General features: G+C 44.6%; 1 protein-coding gene across 3 annotated transcripts in view; it reads right to left on the reverse strand.

Annotated features, from left to right (window-relative positions):
- The window catches only part of USP9X (ubiquitin specific peptidase 9 X-linked), a 222625-nt gene extending 206781 nt beyond the window's left edge, over positions 1-15844 (reverse strand). For 2 of the 3 annotated variants that reach the window (XM_034754300.1, XM_034754291.1), the window contains exon 1: positions 15290-15844. The gene's annotated coding sequence lies outside the window, so the exon portion shown is untranslated. The remainder of the gene's footprint in view (positions 1-15289) is intronic. The other variant, XM_034754275.1, reaches the window with a different exon arrangement.
- Between the last annotated feature and the right edge of the window lie 731 nt (positions 15845-16575).

Raw genomic sequence — 16575 nt, forward strand, 5'->3', positions numbered from 1 at the left:
CCCCCCACCAAACCCTCCAGAGACCCACTCCTCCACACTCTGCTGCACTCACTGGCCCCACTGGGAGGTGACTGTCTGCCGGGCTGAGCCAGCAGCATGGCCAGAGCCAGTCCCAGGATGGGGATTGCTCCAGCCCCTCAGGAGTGGCGCAATCAGCCAGGTCAGAGTGGGAGCAGGGCCTGCCTGGGTTGGGCTCCCTCAGGACCCATTTGCCTGGTGGGGCTTGGCTGAGCCCCCCGCGCTTCCTCCCCTTCCCCCCACTGGCCAAGACCAGACCAGCCTCTGCACCTGTCCCAATGGTTCGACCCTAGGGAGGTAGGTGGGGCCCTACAGGTGGCAGGCAGCAGAGACCACTTGGAGCCAGAGCCGCACTGGGGAGCAGGGTAGACTCCTGGGACATGACCCCCACGAGCCCACCTGGCCTTGCCCACTAACCCTACGGCCAGGAGCCCTGCCCAGCCCAGCCCACATGAGAAAAATACAAGGATGAGAGAGCACAAAGAAAAACAGCAAAGGAAGACCCCAGGTTAAAAGTGGTAAAATTGGAAGAGAAAAGCAAAAGAATCTGATGCTTTGGTTAATTAAAAAAAAAAAACCACAACAAAAAAAACCACACAATTTTTTGTGACAGAAGGGGAGAAAAAAAGACAATGGACCAAATGGAAGAAGGAAAAACTCAAAGGTAGTGAGGGAGAAAATGAACAATGATAGTTAGCTATGACACTGAGTAAGTTTCCACTGTAAGACCATGCTTTCAGTAAGTTTCCCAGACCTGAGGACCACCTCTGTGTAGCTCAAAAGCTCCTCTCTCTTACCAACAGAAGCTGATCCAATAAAAGATATTACCTCACCCACCTTGTCTCTCAAAGACTTCACAGTAATTCTATCAGATCCATATAGAATTCAATTTTTACTATTCCTTAAACTTAAAAAAATTAACAGCGTAACTAAACAGTTTAGATCTGATTAAATAAAAAAGTAACTTGATTCTTCTATAGGCACCTAAAAAGAAAAAGTTATAGCCATGGCTTGTTTAAAAAAAAAGAAAAAAAAACTAGTTTTCTAAAACTTTTTTCCTATAGCTATTGTGCCAGTTTTCAAAATCATACAGTACCGACCTGTTTACACGCGAATCCGCTTATAGCGCAGTAGCGCCATGCCTCCCAGTGCTACCTATTTAACATGCGAGACTTGTTAACACGCGGTACAGGAACTTGCTATGTAGCACTACAGCTTTGCTCACTAACTCACTGACATAGAAACCGACGGGAAGTGCAGAGCAGAAACGTGTTGTACGTCTTTACCGATATTGGTAAAGTAGTATCACGCATGTTTAGTCATTGTCACACTAGAGAGATATATAATATATAGTAGTTATATAGGAATATATATACTACATTAGAAAATTTTAACCGTAGGTCTAATATAATGGCAGAGGGCAAGTGTCAGCATTCCTACACTGTAGAAGAAAAGCTTGCTGCAACAGTTTGAGAAAATAGCAGAGAAACCCAGGCCAAAGTTTCAAAAGATATTGGGATTGCCGAATCTACTCTCCGGCAATTTAGGATGGCTAAAAAACTAATCTAAACTGAATGGCTTTGTACAAAATATTGATTCTGCCATGGGACTTACGCAAAAACGTGCGCGCTATTCAGCAAAACCCACAACATACAAAGCCACGCGCACGTGGTTTGCTCAGGAAAGGCTGAAAGGAATGCCGCTAAGTGGGCCAATTCTTCAAGCCCAAGCGACAAAATTTAGAAATGTAATGGAGGATGAATCATTCCAAGCCAGCAAGGGGTTTATAAGTAGTTTTAAGAAGTATCATAGCATAGCGCAGGTATCCATTACTGGAGAAAGCTAATCAGCTGATGAATCGGCCGCGAACGCATTTCCTGCCGAGTTAAAATCTATTTTACAAAATCAAGACTACCATGAAAAACTTTATAATTGTGATGAAACAGCTTTATTTGCAAAACTGCTACCTGATAAGACTTCAGTCTTTAATTACGAGACACAGAAAACAGCTGGATTTAAAAAGATAAAAGATCGTGTGACTCTTCTTTTTTGTAGTAATAAGGCGGGCAGCCATAAGCTTACCCCTCTTCTCGTTGGCCGCTTTCATAACCCTCGCTGCTTTAATCACCTCAATAGAGCCAAACTGCCAGTAATATACACTAACAGCAAAAATGCTTGGATGACGAGACACATTTTTGATGACTGGTTCCACAACAGCTTTGTTCCAGCTATTTGTAAGCATCTGCGGTCGAAGAAACTCGAAACCAAAGCACTTTTGCTACTTGACAATTGTCCAGCCCATCCTCCAGCCGGATCACTGGTATCGAGCTATGGAAAAATTTGAGTGCTATACCTACCATTCAACACAACATCAAAAATTCAACCTTTAGACCAGGGCATTATTCAGAATTTTAAAAACAATCATCAAAGGGAGCTGATTTCAGCGATCGAGTCATGCACGTCTTCAGGCATTTCCGAATTCCTGAAACAGTTAAACATGAAGGAAATTATTTATTTAGTTAAAAAAGCTTGGATCGGAGTAAAACAGAAGTCCATTGAAAACTGCTGGATGAAGGCTCTCGGTGATACCTTTTCTGTCAAAGACGGCTCAGACTCAGAAAATTCCAGCAGTGGCACTGATTCAGAGCCAGACTTCGAAGGATTTTCGGAAGAAGACGTCCTACAAACACGCACGCAGACAGAAGAGGATAAAGGTAAACTTCTCTTTCAAATGATAAAAGATTTGTTTGGATACGGCGTCGGAAATCATAACTGAGTGGCTGGAGATGGATGAAGATTGCCCAACTTAATATTTCTTCCTCAGACAGAAATTCTGAACAGGCTGCGAGGCTATGGCGGACCACGAACGTGATGGCGAGAATTCTAATAATGCAGGCCTAAATGACAATGACGACGAGGATGTCGTTGAAAAGGTCAAAATTTCGCCCACAGAGCCCTTAGTGCTGTAGAAACTGTTGTAAGATTTATGGAGGAGCAGAACGCGGAAAATAACGAAATCATTCATCTGCAGCGAATGACAGACTTCATAAGAAAAAAATGTGAGCATGAAAGAGCAGAAAATAACGGCTTTTTTTCTAAGTGAATCAGACACTTTTTTCAGCATGGCCCTCTTAACCCACAGTCGTGATGGCTTGACTCCTGACATCCGCACATAAATGGGTCTCTACTATACTAACACAGGTGTTCTCAAACTGAATGGCTCTCAGCCTCCACCCCTAAACCCCGCTTTGCCTCCAACATTTATAATAGTGTTTATGATTTAAAAAAGTGTTTTTAATTTATGGGGGGGGTTGTACTCATAGGCTTGTTGTGTGAAAGGGATCACCAATACAAAAATTTGAGAACCCCTGGACTCACAGGACCCCAATTATCTTTTTTTGCAAGCATCACAAGTGAGCAAAAACTGTAAAATTAGACCAGTGGTTCTCAACCTATTTTCCAGGGGGGGGCTGCACATTCAGCTCTGTGTGTTATGTGGGCCGCATCCACACTACCCACTTGGCCCTGAGTATGTTACATGGGCCACAACTGTGTGCTGATTTTTGCAACAAGTGGCCCAAAGTTTAAGAACTACTGTATTAGACTATGTATATAAAGATCAAGCATCTTCATAGTGAACACATCCCTAAACTTCAGCACCAAGTTGTGCAGTCTTGATGAGCAGACCTGAAGTTTAGGAACAGTTTATACTAAATCTGGCTAGAGAGAGATTAATTTAGATTGTAAGAGTTACTGTAAAAGTAAACATGAGCAGCTCCTACCCACCAAAATTAAGACGACTGATTGAAAAAAAGGTATATTTATTAGGTATTTGTTCCTCTTGGAAGACACTGACTAGCTCAGTTTCTGTACAACACAATCATTTTTGACTTAAGAGTCAAAGTTGAAAACACAAAAAACAGAGTTATACATGTGGTTTGCTCCACAAAATTAACACCCATAAAACTGAAGGACTAAAAGTTCTCAGGTAAAATGTGACTTTTTTTAAAAAAGCCAAAACAGCACCAACATTAACAGATAAGAATTTTCCCAAATGAATCATATTACTTTGAACTAGATATTAGTTCTTATTCTGTTACCAAACACATCACTACCAGATTAGACTTAAAAAAAAAAAAAAAAAAAAAATGTTGGACTGAGGAAGAATTCTGACTTCTGAGCAGCAATTTTCATTTAGAATTTAAACAATTTTAAACTGTAAAGTTTTTTTTTAAATACTTAAATCATTGCAGTTATCCTAAAGTCAGCTGGCATAGTAAGAAGCGGAAGCTGAGATCCGTTCCTGACTATACACTTCACACACCAGTATTCAGCTCACATTAGCCTGATTTTCAGAGGTGCTTGGCAATCTCACTGAACTCAGGGAGAGACATAGTCGCTCTTCACCTCTGAAAAAAATCAGGCTGCGTGTCTTATATACACCTAGAGAGCAACTGTAATCTAGTGATACAGCACAGGCTCAGAGTCAAGAGACCAGAGTTCTCTAGGTCCAACAGACAATAATTTGCTGTTTAACAATAGACAAGTTACATAGCATCTCTTTGTCTGAGCTCTCCCACCTGTGAAACAGAGATAACCCAACTATGCAAACTGAAAGCTTTGGAAGAAAAGTGTATCAAGAATAAAATATAATTGTGAACTTCAAAACACTTTACAAATATTAATTAATCCTCATCATCCATGTGAGAAGTATTATGCTTGGGGTTGGGAGAAAAGAAAAAAAATCTATTCACTTCTGGGGAGATGCTTTCCCTAGTGACTTGGAAGTGGGGAAGGGAGATCTAAGCTCAATTTCTGTAGAATCTAACCTTTCATGTTTTAAAAATTAAGTCCCCACTCCATACAGTTATATAAAAACCTTCCAAGTGTGAACTAAGGATGAAGCAATGCAGTCTGAGTATTCAGACAGCTTCTGCTATTACTCACTGCATTGTCAAGGAGGAACACAGTGAAATTAACAAGTTTTTGGTCATTTTCACTACTGCTTTTCAGCTATCCCTAGGCAGCAATGAAACTTGCTGTTATGGGGGAAGTTGTAAGCAACAGCAGAAGCAAGCACTATCCAAGAGGAAACAATATAAAAAAAGTGGAGGCCAAGCCAGGGATCTACTAGGAGACATCTCTGCATCCTCCTACCAAGCAATACCAGCCAAGACTCTTGGGCAGGAGGACACTAGTAAAGACCACCACTCAAAGTCAGAAGACATCGGGACTGGACTGCTGGCAAAGATGGAGAAAAGAAAATTCCCCCTTCCAACATACAAGGAAGAGGATCTTCAAATTCAGACATCTACTAGCAAGAGGCTATTAAAGATGGAGCCTCTGAGCAAGGTCAAAGCATCTTGGAAGTAATCTCGGCAACTGCTGGCGGGACTTCTCAACAAAGGTCTTGTTTTGGACCCCAGCCGGTGCCTCTCTCTTCGCATCTTTCATACTGACCAAAATTCCAAGCCATATTTTCCCAGTTTTACAGACATGAAAGCTAAGGTAAAGGAATTAATCGTTTACCCGATGTCACAGAAGGAGTCAACATTAGAAGCCTTGTCTACACCAAGAAAATTACCCACTGATGACAACAAATGTCAGTAATAGTGGCAGCTGAACTGGCGCTTAACGTAATTTAGTGCAAACAGGCAAGGACAAACCTTGCTCCCCACCATTTTGGAAACCACAGCTAAGCCCTGCTCTGACCAGATGTGGGGAGAGGAGAGAGAGGGAGAAAAAATAGTGATGGAGATAAGAGTATAACACAGGGAAAGAAAAAGAAAAATGGACATGGTGTGAGACTTGGGGGGGAGAGGGGGGGACATGGCCTTGGCAGTTTGACAGCTTAAGTAGCTAGTATGAGAAATAATAATTGTCTTAGTAACACTGGTGGTCAGCTGACAAGAGCAAATGCCCAGTTTTGCCAAAAAAAATTGGGACATCTGGGACCAAAATGGGAAGTATGGTCATCCTAGGCTAGGGGTCCTGAAATTTTTTCAGTCACACCTCCCCCTTACCCAGTCTGCCCCCTCATCCCTGGGAGCCAGGGCTGGGACCCGCAGTCAGTGGCTGAGAGTGGCAGGGTGGCCAGGAGCAGAGCCAGAGCTGGGCCTAGGGACAGGGCTGGGGTGGGGACCGAGTGGAGCTGGGGGTAGGGCTGGGCCCTGCTGCATCCCACCAAACGTTCCTCCGTGCCTCCCTATGGGAGCATGCCCCACAGTTTGAGAGCCACTTCCCTAGGCTGTGGTAAGAGCTGCCCAGGGAGCCCGGGAAGCTGTGGGGAGTCCCAGACCCTGCACCTACTTTAGGCTGTGGGTCAGGGGGCCCAAGAACAACCCCAAGACCTTGTCCCTGCCCCCAGGGGCAGGTGGAGGGTCTAGGGCTCCCCACAGTGGCCCAGGCTCCCTGGGAAGCTCATACCATGGCCCAGCTTCCAGGGCCATCAAGGGGAAGGGAAGGAATGGCGGGGGGCATGTGGGAAGCCCAAATGTTCTTTGTGCCCAGGATCCTAATATATCTTAATCCGCCTCTGTAGGGACCATGGAAAAAAGTACAAGAGACATCTGAGGTATTAACGAAAACTGACAGTAACATTTTACCCTGCTCAGAAAAAAATTTAAAGCTTTACTGTCAGAAAAGATAATAAATTTAAAGAAAAATGTAAGTTAAAATGCAAGAACTAGCATTTTGAAATTTAAGGTTCCACTGAAGTTAATCACATGCCACAGGGGTCCACCCATATGGAGATCTGTGCAGAATTTGTGCTTAAAACAGCAGATCAAATCACTGATTTTTCTGGACAAAGCTATCCTATTTCCAGCCAAGCTCCAGATTGTCTATATTTTCTGGGACTATGCCAGTTTTTAAATGACTGAAAATTATCACAACCAAACACCTACCAGAACTGGATACAAAGGAAGGTTCAACGCATGAATGACTAACACTTTCTTCACTCTTGCAAATGACAAATAAAACATCAATAGCCTAAATCTAGGATTCCAAGCTTTAACAAAATTTTAGACTAATGTGTTTTCACTCCCCAAACCCTGTAAAAGGATAGACTAAATCAAATCTTCCAATAATCCCTTTTTCTTTCTTTTATTAAGTTAAAAATCATGGATGGACTTAGTTTGATGAAACTTGTTTAAAATATGCTAAATATTTTATTGGTACAACAGAAACTAGAAAAAATAACCACTAGTATATAAAAAAAAAAACATACTGAGATGCCAATATCTTTCGATAGTAACATTTCTCATTGTATAATTTACACTGCTATTATGGAAAACCAGTAAAGAAATTTTTAAAAGAGGCTTCCCCTCCACAGACTTGTAAGCGGTTTAATTTCTAGTACAAAAGGATCAATAACCTAAAGTCCAACCAACATTTCTAGAACTTCTATACTGTGTCACAGTGTTGAGGGTAACCCACCTCAAAAATTCTGTCTTTGATAAAAGAGGGATCTTATTTCAAGATAATTCTACACATTCCTAAAGAATCTGAAAATCTAATGAGGTTCAGCCCTCCCACCCCCCCCCCCCCCCCACACACACACACCCTTTTGCTGTTTTACAGTTACAGAGACCCATGGGTTGATAATCCCTGTTCGAAACCCAAAATTGGGTATCCAGAACGTTTCAAAGGGTCACATGGCAGCTCCTGTCCCACAGGGCTGGCCAGGCTCGTCTCCCTGCTCCAGGCACCGCAACCTCTGTTATCTCACCACCACTCAGGTTTGGTCCAGGCATCATGACAACAGGAGTCCAGGTAGGCCAAATTTGAATGAGTGGCACTGCAAGCCCATGAGCCAGGTCACAACTCCACTCATACAAAATTGATCCAGTTAGGTGGGCGGGGCCAAACCTGAGTGGCACTGCAACCCCAGAGGTTGCAACACCCAGAGCAGAGAGCCAAGCCAAGTCCAGCCCAACCAGCCTCACAGCACAGGGGCTGCAGGAGCCACCACTGAGGGGTGAGTGCTGGCAAGACCACCCTCTCACCCCCAGGGGCAGGATCTGACTGAAATTACCCTAGGGCAGTGGTCCCCAACCTTTTTTTGTCTGGCAGGCGCCAGACGATGAGCCACAGAGGACCATGGCGGCGGATGAGCATCCACCAAAATGCCGCCAACAAGCGGCAATGTCAATAGGCATCGCCACTGAAATACCGCCGAGTAGCAGCATCATCCAGAGGCATCGCTGCCGAAATTCGGCAGCATTTCGGCGGTGAAGCCTCTGGATAACACTGTTTCTCGGCGGCATTTCAGCAGACGCTTCTCCGCCGCCCAGTATGCGGGCGCACAGATGCCCCATACCGTGTTGGGGACCCCTGCCCTAGGGCATCCACCCCCAGACTATTTACTGGGTCGCTATAAGCCGTAAGAATTTACAAATGGGTCCTGAGCCCAAAAAGTTTGAGAATCACTGACCTAGAATATTAAAGCTCCCATACGGCAAATACATGTACTTTACTCTATTCCAGCCCTACTGAAGCTATGTGCATAAAGTTAAGCATCTGTTTAAGTGTCAGCAAGATTGCGGTGCCTAGGGGATCTATAATGCAAAGTACAGTAAAACCTGCCAAGAGCGACCACTCATCTGAGTTAGCAAAAGTGGTCACTTGTTCTTAAGACGTGGTCTTTCTTCAAAAATTTGCACAGCAGACAGTGGTCATATTCCATGGCCTCTGCAAGAAGTTGCTCATAACAGCTGGTCTCTCAGGCAGGTTTTACTATATATGCCTTGTGCATCAAAGGAGGTCATATTAGATCAACTTGTAAATACAAACAGTTTTCCAGGTCTATCAATGTTTATATTCAACTAGTTGCAAAAGATACCATTGGTCTACAAGAAATGCAGTTGTCTGTTACACTTCAGGTACATTGGAAAAACAGTCCAGAACATAGTGAAAAAGAAGCCCATACAATCAAGGAACTTCCCCAAAGTAAGCTTGTATGAAAATGTAAGATTTTTGTTTTATCCCATCAATGTCTGAATTCCTACTATCATCCCAAACATTTGTGTCAATAACCAGAAGACAAGATAGCAACTCCTATCCAGCAGCTCAGACCTGAACTTTCTGAAATACGAGAGTAAAATTAATTGTTTTGTACAAAGAAGAATTAGTAAAGTTCACAATGAAAAACGTAACTGGAATTTGGTGCGTTAATCAACTTCCTTTAAAAAAAAGATTCCACTTTGGAATGCTGTCACCTTTTTAATTTATTCCTCTCACCCCATGTTAGATGCTCGTACCCGAGCGGTCTTATACCTTTGCTGACATCCAACTGGACAAATCATCCAGCAGGTCACTAAGCCAGATTTATTCTACTTACAGGAAAAGCATGACAAGCATGTGGTGTGGGGGAATCCCTGAAGTCTCCCAGGGATTCCACAAGCAAAGTTCTGAGAGGGTAAAATGAAGACATATAGACAAATGCAGAAACCCTGTCCACACTAAGAGACAACTGCATCAGAGGACCTAGTTAGAACAAAATTGTCCCACCCAAGTTAAAACATGATTCTGTATTCAAGCATAATTGGAACCCTTTTTTAATCGCATTCCCAAGTAAAGCTATCACCATGGCTTTGTTCAGGAACGTGGTCAAGAAATACAGCTGTTTTAAATAGATGGTTATACCCATTATTACAATATTCTATCAAAGCTAAAAAAGTTTTAAATGTCACCATATCCATGGGAGAAAAAAATTACAAGATTAAAATATGAGAAATCTGGTGGTAATTTTTAAGTAATTCCAGAACCCAAAAGAACTCAACCTTTGAACTTTTAATCTAATACAAATCACATAATGTTATCACCACACACAAGCACATACTTTATACCACAGACTACACACTACAATCTTAGTACTGCCACCTAGGAATGGCAGCATTCCATCACCCTTATAGCCACCCTCTCTGCGTACAAGGGTGTATGGTCTGTGGTAGATGTTGTAGCTCTGGCTGGAGCTTAGGCTCTGAAGCCTTAGGGGCCAAGGGGGCTTCAGAACCCAAATACCAGGCCAACCTGCAATATCAAAGCACCATCTACACAGCTATTTTTAGAGCACTAGTGCGAGACCCATTAACATGGGTCTCTGTACCCAGGCTGGTAGGCTTGTTTCCAGATGCAGAGTAGACGTACCTTTAGATCAGGGATTCTCAAACTGGGGGTCGGGACTCCTCAGGGGATCATGAGGTTATTACACAGGGTCCATCAAGTGATCCATTCCCTGTTGCCCATTCCCAGCTTCAGGCAAACAGAGGCTAGGGATACCCATCCCTGCCCATCCTGGCTAATAGCCATTGATGGACCTATCCTCCATGAATTTATGTAGTTCTTTTTTGAACCCTGTTATAGTCTTGGCCTTCACAACATCCTCTGGCAAAGAGTTCCACAGGTTGACAGTGCGTTGTGTGAAGAAATATTTCCTTTTGTTTTAAACCTGCTGCCTATTATTTTCATTTGGTGACCTAGTTCGTGTGTTATGAGAAGGAGTAAATAACACTTCCTTATTTACTTTCTCCATACCAGTCATGATTTTATAGACCCCTATCATATCCCCCCCTTAGTCATCTCCTTTCCAAGCTGAAAAGTCCCAGTCTTATTAATCTCTCCTCATATGGCAGCCGTTCCATACCACTAATCATTTCTGTTGCCCTTTTCTGAACCTTTTCCAATTCCAATATATCTTTTTTGAGATGGGGCGACCACATCTGCACGCAGTATTCAAGATGTGCGTGTACCATGGATTTATACAAAGGCAATATGATATTTTCTGTCTTATTATCTATCCCTTTCTTAATGATGCCCAAAATTCTGTTAGCTTTTTTGACTGTCACTGCACATTGAGTGGATGTTTTCAGAGAACTATCCACAATGACTCCAAGATCTCTTTCTTGAATGGTAACAGCTAATTTAGACCCCATCATTTTATATGTATAGTTGGGATTATGCTTTCCAATGTGTATTACTTTCCATTTATCAACACTGAATTTCATCTGCCATTTTGTTGCCCAGTCACCCAGTTTTGAGAGATCCTTTTGTAGCTCTTTGCAGTCTGCCTGAGATTTAACTATCTTGTGTACCATCTGCAAATTTTGCCACCTCACTACCCCTTTTTCCAGATCTTTTATGAATATGTTGAATAGGACTGGTCCCAATACAGACCCCTGGGGAACACCACTATTTATCTCTCTCCATTCTGAAAACTGACCATTTATTCCTCCCCTTTGTCTCCTTTCAACCAGTTACCAATCCATGAGAGGACCTTCCCTCTTCTTGCGAGCTGTCAGCCTCCACTCCAAACCCCGCTTGGTCTCCAGCATTTATAATGGTGTTAAATATATTAATAAGTGTTTCTAGTTTATAAGGGAGGTCACACTCAGAGGCTATGTGAAGGAGGCCACCAATACAAAAGTTTGAGAAGCACTGCTTTAAATGGCTTAACTTTTTCTTGTGTCTGGATTTGTGTAAGGTACATTGTGCGTAGCAACTCTTACTGCTTCCTCAGTAAGTCTGTGTGTATTATTACATTATAATGTTAGATGACAGACTAAAATACAAAGGAGAAAGACTACAACCCAGTACCATAGGTACATAAGATTATTTTTTGCAAAAGATATACCATCTTCTAGGATACTAAAATAACGTCCAACCACTCAAATTTAGTTCACATAATACACCTGAACTACAACTTTTGCCCCTAAATTTAAAACAAATGACAAGAGCAATACAACTATTAAGGATTCACCCAATAATCAAATTAATGGTTAAGAAGAGCAGATATTTCCAAAGCATGATGTTCCTAGAAAAATAGTGATTCTTGAACAGCGGAAAGAATTTTCACTTAAGCACTTGGATGTTAACAGTAGCATCCCAAATTATAAGAGTAAACACTAAAGAGTTTTGGAAGAGATATAAACCCTCATGTTTATAATCTCTAACTACTAGGGATAGGAGGAAACTTTCCCTGTGTGCAAATTATTCCCCATTAGGGTTTCTAACACCTTCATCGGAGACATTTGGTTTTGACTCCTGTCGGTGACAGGATACTGGATCAGATAGACCACTGGTCTGATTCTGCATAATAATTTCAGTGCTCCTTAGAATGCAAGTAAGGATAAAAGCATTGTTTCTTCCTTAAAAATATGATCATAACAGACTTCTCTTGCATCTGAAGAAGTGAGGTTCTTACCCACGAAAGCTTATGCTCCCAATACTTCTGTTAGTCTTAAAGGTGCCACAGGAAACTCTGTTGCTTGAGACTGAAGGAAGTAATTTAATTTTAAATTAGATTTAAGTTTATCAGTAAAAAATTTTTCAAAATGATAAATACAATTAAAAATTGCAGTATCAGCTAACAAACACTTTTTCAGAAAAAATAGCTATACTGCCTGAAATCCATGTAATTGTTAATTTCTAATAATACTTTAAATACAGTTGAGTATATTGGGGGGGGAAAAGGCTCCCATGACTATTGAAGAAAAATTCTCAATAATCAAGTAGATGTATATCTAAAAGTTATTTTTATCACAGGCAACAACAAAATTCTTATTCAGTTTTACTCAAGATCTGACATTTTGAAAAGCCCTAAATTAACTGCATATTTAAACTTGAGAACCTCTGCAGGAGAATACTACTGTGGTTTCTTTACTGTGGCATTTCTAGTTCCTCAAGTGGCTATTTACTTATCTTTTCTCATTTTCTTTGAAACAATTCCAGCATTTTCAATACAATACATAACTGACAAGACTGGATACATAAGGGCTTGACAAAGCCCTAGCTGGGATGATTTAGTTGGTGTTGGTCCTGCTCTGAGTAGGAGATTGGACTAGATGACCTCCTGAGATCTCTATTCCAACCCTAATATTCTATGATTCTAATAGAAACAGGGGTTGCTTTACACTGTGGGGTACCCTCAAACATGAATGCACTAATATAGGAAACAAAACACTTCTAAAGGGGGTGGTGTCTAAAGATGCAAAAGACACACATGGTCTGCTCCCACTGCCCTTATTGATTGGTACCTACAGAAGCAGCACTTCCTGCCAGTTCAATAGGAAGTAGTAACACCAGAAGAGTAAATTCACCAAAACATGAAGCAGCAGGCTGGAACCAGTAAGATGACAGAGGTTGCTTAAAGGAAATGTTTTAAAAAGACTATATGAAGAGGCATGATGATAGAAAGGGCATAAAGTAAAACTGAAAAAGTAGAAGAAAAAGTAATGCAAACTTATGGGTTTATTTTTAACCTAGAGCCTTTTTTCACATAACTAGATGTTCAAGGTTCTTCCACTGCAGTTCATTCTAGATTATACTGATTATGTCTTTGTTCAGAGCCATCTTTAAGTATCCATGACATCCAGCGCAGCTGGACTTTACTCTCCTGCTCCAAATACTGCAACTGGGGGAAATAATTTTAATGTTTGAGAAATATGACCGAGAAAACTGCTGTGTTCTTCTAGTTTGAGAAAACAAATGGTGCTGCTGCCTTGAAAATAAACATTACATGTTTAACAAAATCCTCAAGATCAATGTACAGTAGGATTAAAATTTTGCTGAAATAGATGGCTTCATCCTACATGTTCCCATTTTATCATAAGCAGCACCCAAAAGATCCAGGATGTAGCTAGCAGTTTGAAATTTGTAGATAACTGCTAATCTGTTACCCATAACCTCTCAAGGTACACATGCCACTACAGCCAGCTGATCAGCAAAGACCCAGTCCTCTCAAAACTTACCACCAGTCCCATAGCCCAGCACAACTGTAGTTAGTTAGCAAATGGATAATAAGAGGCCCAGTGGCACACAAACCTGCAAGTCAGTTTGCCAGAGCAAGTGTTCCTAGCATATTTAGCACTATATATAGATAGATAGATATAGCTATATAAAAAAATAAAATTAGCCAGGTTTTAAAAATTTAGGCCTCAATCCTCCAATTAGGTCCATATGGGCAGATCCTTGCACATACCCAAAATGACTTCAGGGGTCTTTGCTCAGATGCAAAGGTCCGCCCACACTGAACCCAATATCAGGATCAAGGATTTAAAACAATTTGCAGACAAAATCAACATGCCTGAGAGAACCATAATACACACCTGATTTGTATAAAGAATTTTAGTCCTTTCAAAATTCTAATTAGAATTACACACATTTTTATATCGTTAAATTAATTTTTGCTACATGATCATTCAATATACAACTTGATTCCTGAACAATAATCAAATTAAATATGGCACCTCACAACTTAGGACATTTCTATGACATTTATATAGAAACAAGTTTATCTGGCAATAACAAAGACTGTTAGTATGGATTTTTCATATACATACTCACTGTAAGCAGACAATGGTGCCAAAAGTGAGGTAGAATAGTAGTTAGATAACTCAGGGGGGGAAGGGGGCTTCCTGTGGTCATCTCCTCAATTACCTTTTATATTGTCATTAAGAAATGATGGCCTAGATGTTACAAATTATGTCCCAATTGCCCTGCCTCAGTTATTAATCTCAAAGTAAAGTTTTAACACTGGTGAAAAGAAACAACTGGAAAGTCTTAAGTTGTCATTTTGGAGAACTAACAGGGTGAACCAAAGAGAAAGGGGCATAAAGGGAGAAGGCCGTTTTCCACATAGAAACAGTTTTATTAGGAATGGGAGCTACAGGAGAGACACACTTCGCCTGCACCCGTGTTAATAACGCTTACAGCGGGTGGGAGTGAGCTAGTGCTGCTGGATTTCACTCCGATTTGGGGGAAGAGTCTGATCAGGGCCTTATTTCCAGGCGTAGCCCTGGCCTACACGGCTCCAATCACTCTACTTCAGTAATGGCGCTTGGTGTGAAATGAAACGAGACTCGGGAGAGGTAAAAGCGGGTGCAGCTCTGCGGGGAGCCCCTCTCAGCCCAGCAGTCCAGGGAGGGGCCGCCCGGCGGACAAACTCCCCGAGGGGCCAGGGTGGGTGCGCTCCCTCCAGCCCGCCTCGCAGACCCGCACAGGACGGAGAGGGGATGAGACGCCGTCAGCCATTTTCCTTGACGCTCCAAAACACAGCGAGACACGGACACACGCCGGGGGCTGCGGGGGCGGCGCCGCCGCCACCTCCCCTCCCGCCACAGCCATAACACAGCGGCCTCCGGCTCCCCACCCCGCCCAGGGAGCCCCGTCCCCCAGGGCCACGGACCGCTCAGCCTGCGCCTCCCTGCGCTCAGCGCGGCCACCGGCTACAACACGAACCGCTCCTCGCCACCCTGCCCCGGCCTCTGCTCACCCCCGCACGGTGTCCTCTTCTCCCGCTGCTGCCGCGGCCCGCTCCCCCCCTGGGTGCTTCTGCAGACGATGCGCCGCCGGGGGCTGTCTCATCCCAGGCAGCCAGCAGGGCAGCGAGTCATACTCGGCGTAGAGCCGGCGGGCGGAGGGGGCTGCCCGTTCCGGGCCCCGCGGCGCTGTGTGGAGCTGCCCGCACTCGGATCCCGGCCTGGCCGCCTGGCTCCCTCCGGCAGCGGCGCCGGGGCGTCTCTCCTGCGTCACTAACTCCTGCCCGGCAGCCCGGGGCTTGGCCGGGGCCTGCACGCTCCGCCCCGTCCGGGGCTCAGCCACACACCCGGGGGAGGGGCGCACACGCTCCCCGCGCCTCTCACCGGGCCCTGGGTTCGGCGGGGGGAGGGGCCGGGCACTGGCCGCTCGTTGCGTGCACGGGACGGAGGAGAACAGACAGGGCGGCGCGGCCGGTTCCTCGCTCCCGGCGCTGGCGTCTCGCTACGTCCTGAGCAATATGGCGGCTCCGGCAGCGCTGGGCCAGCGGCGCAGACTCCGACTCAGCGCGACGGCGGCCCCGCCACCCAAACAGCGTGACCCCCCCCTCGCCGTGTGTCACTCAGCCCGACGGCGGGGCAGGCCTGGCGGCTGTCACCGCCCCCTCGGGGCGCGCGGGGCGGGGGAGGAAGGGGAGGGGGCGCGGGGCGGCCGGGCCGCGCTCACTGGGGCGGGCGGCTGCGCGGCCGTTTCATGTCGGTTAGGCTCGTTCGGCTTCCATTGTGACCCGCTGTGCGAACAGCGCCGCCGCGGAGAGCCCGGATAATGACGTCAACGCTTCCTGCTCCGGGCTGGGGTGGGGGAGGTGGAACGGGAACAGGCGCGCGCGGGGGCCTGGCGCAGCCGCTGACGTCCCCCCTCCCCTGCGGGGCCGGGAGTCCCGCCTCACGTTGACGGGCGCCGCGGGCCGCTTTTGGGCTACGCGCTCCGGCCCAGGCGGGTGGCTCCTGGGGAGAGGTGGAGAAGCGCCTAGACACGCAGCAGCGCTGTTTGCCGACTCAGGGCATTTCCGCCGCACCGGGCTGCCCGTGGCTTAGGTCACAAGAAGTAGCCAAACAGTCACTGCCCCTTGCCCTGGCCCGGGTACTAGAAATAGGGTGGGACAAGTTCAGTACGAAACAATTCCTGGGGCTGCCTGGCACAGTGCATGCAGACATGCTGCATCGCTCGTTTTTCATGAGAGTCTTGCATGCATACAGCACCCTTCACCCCAAAGCATGTTACTAATTTAGGACCTAATGC

The sequence above is a fragment of the Trachemys scripta genome, chromosome 1, assembly GCF_013100865.1.
Source record: "Trachemys scripta elegans isolate TJP31775 chromosome 1, CAS_Tse_1.0, whole genome shotgun sequence".
Classification (NCBI taxonomy): domain Eukaryota; kingdom Metazoa; phylum Chordata; order Testudines; family Emydidae; genus Trachemys; species Trachemys scripta.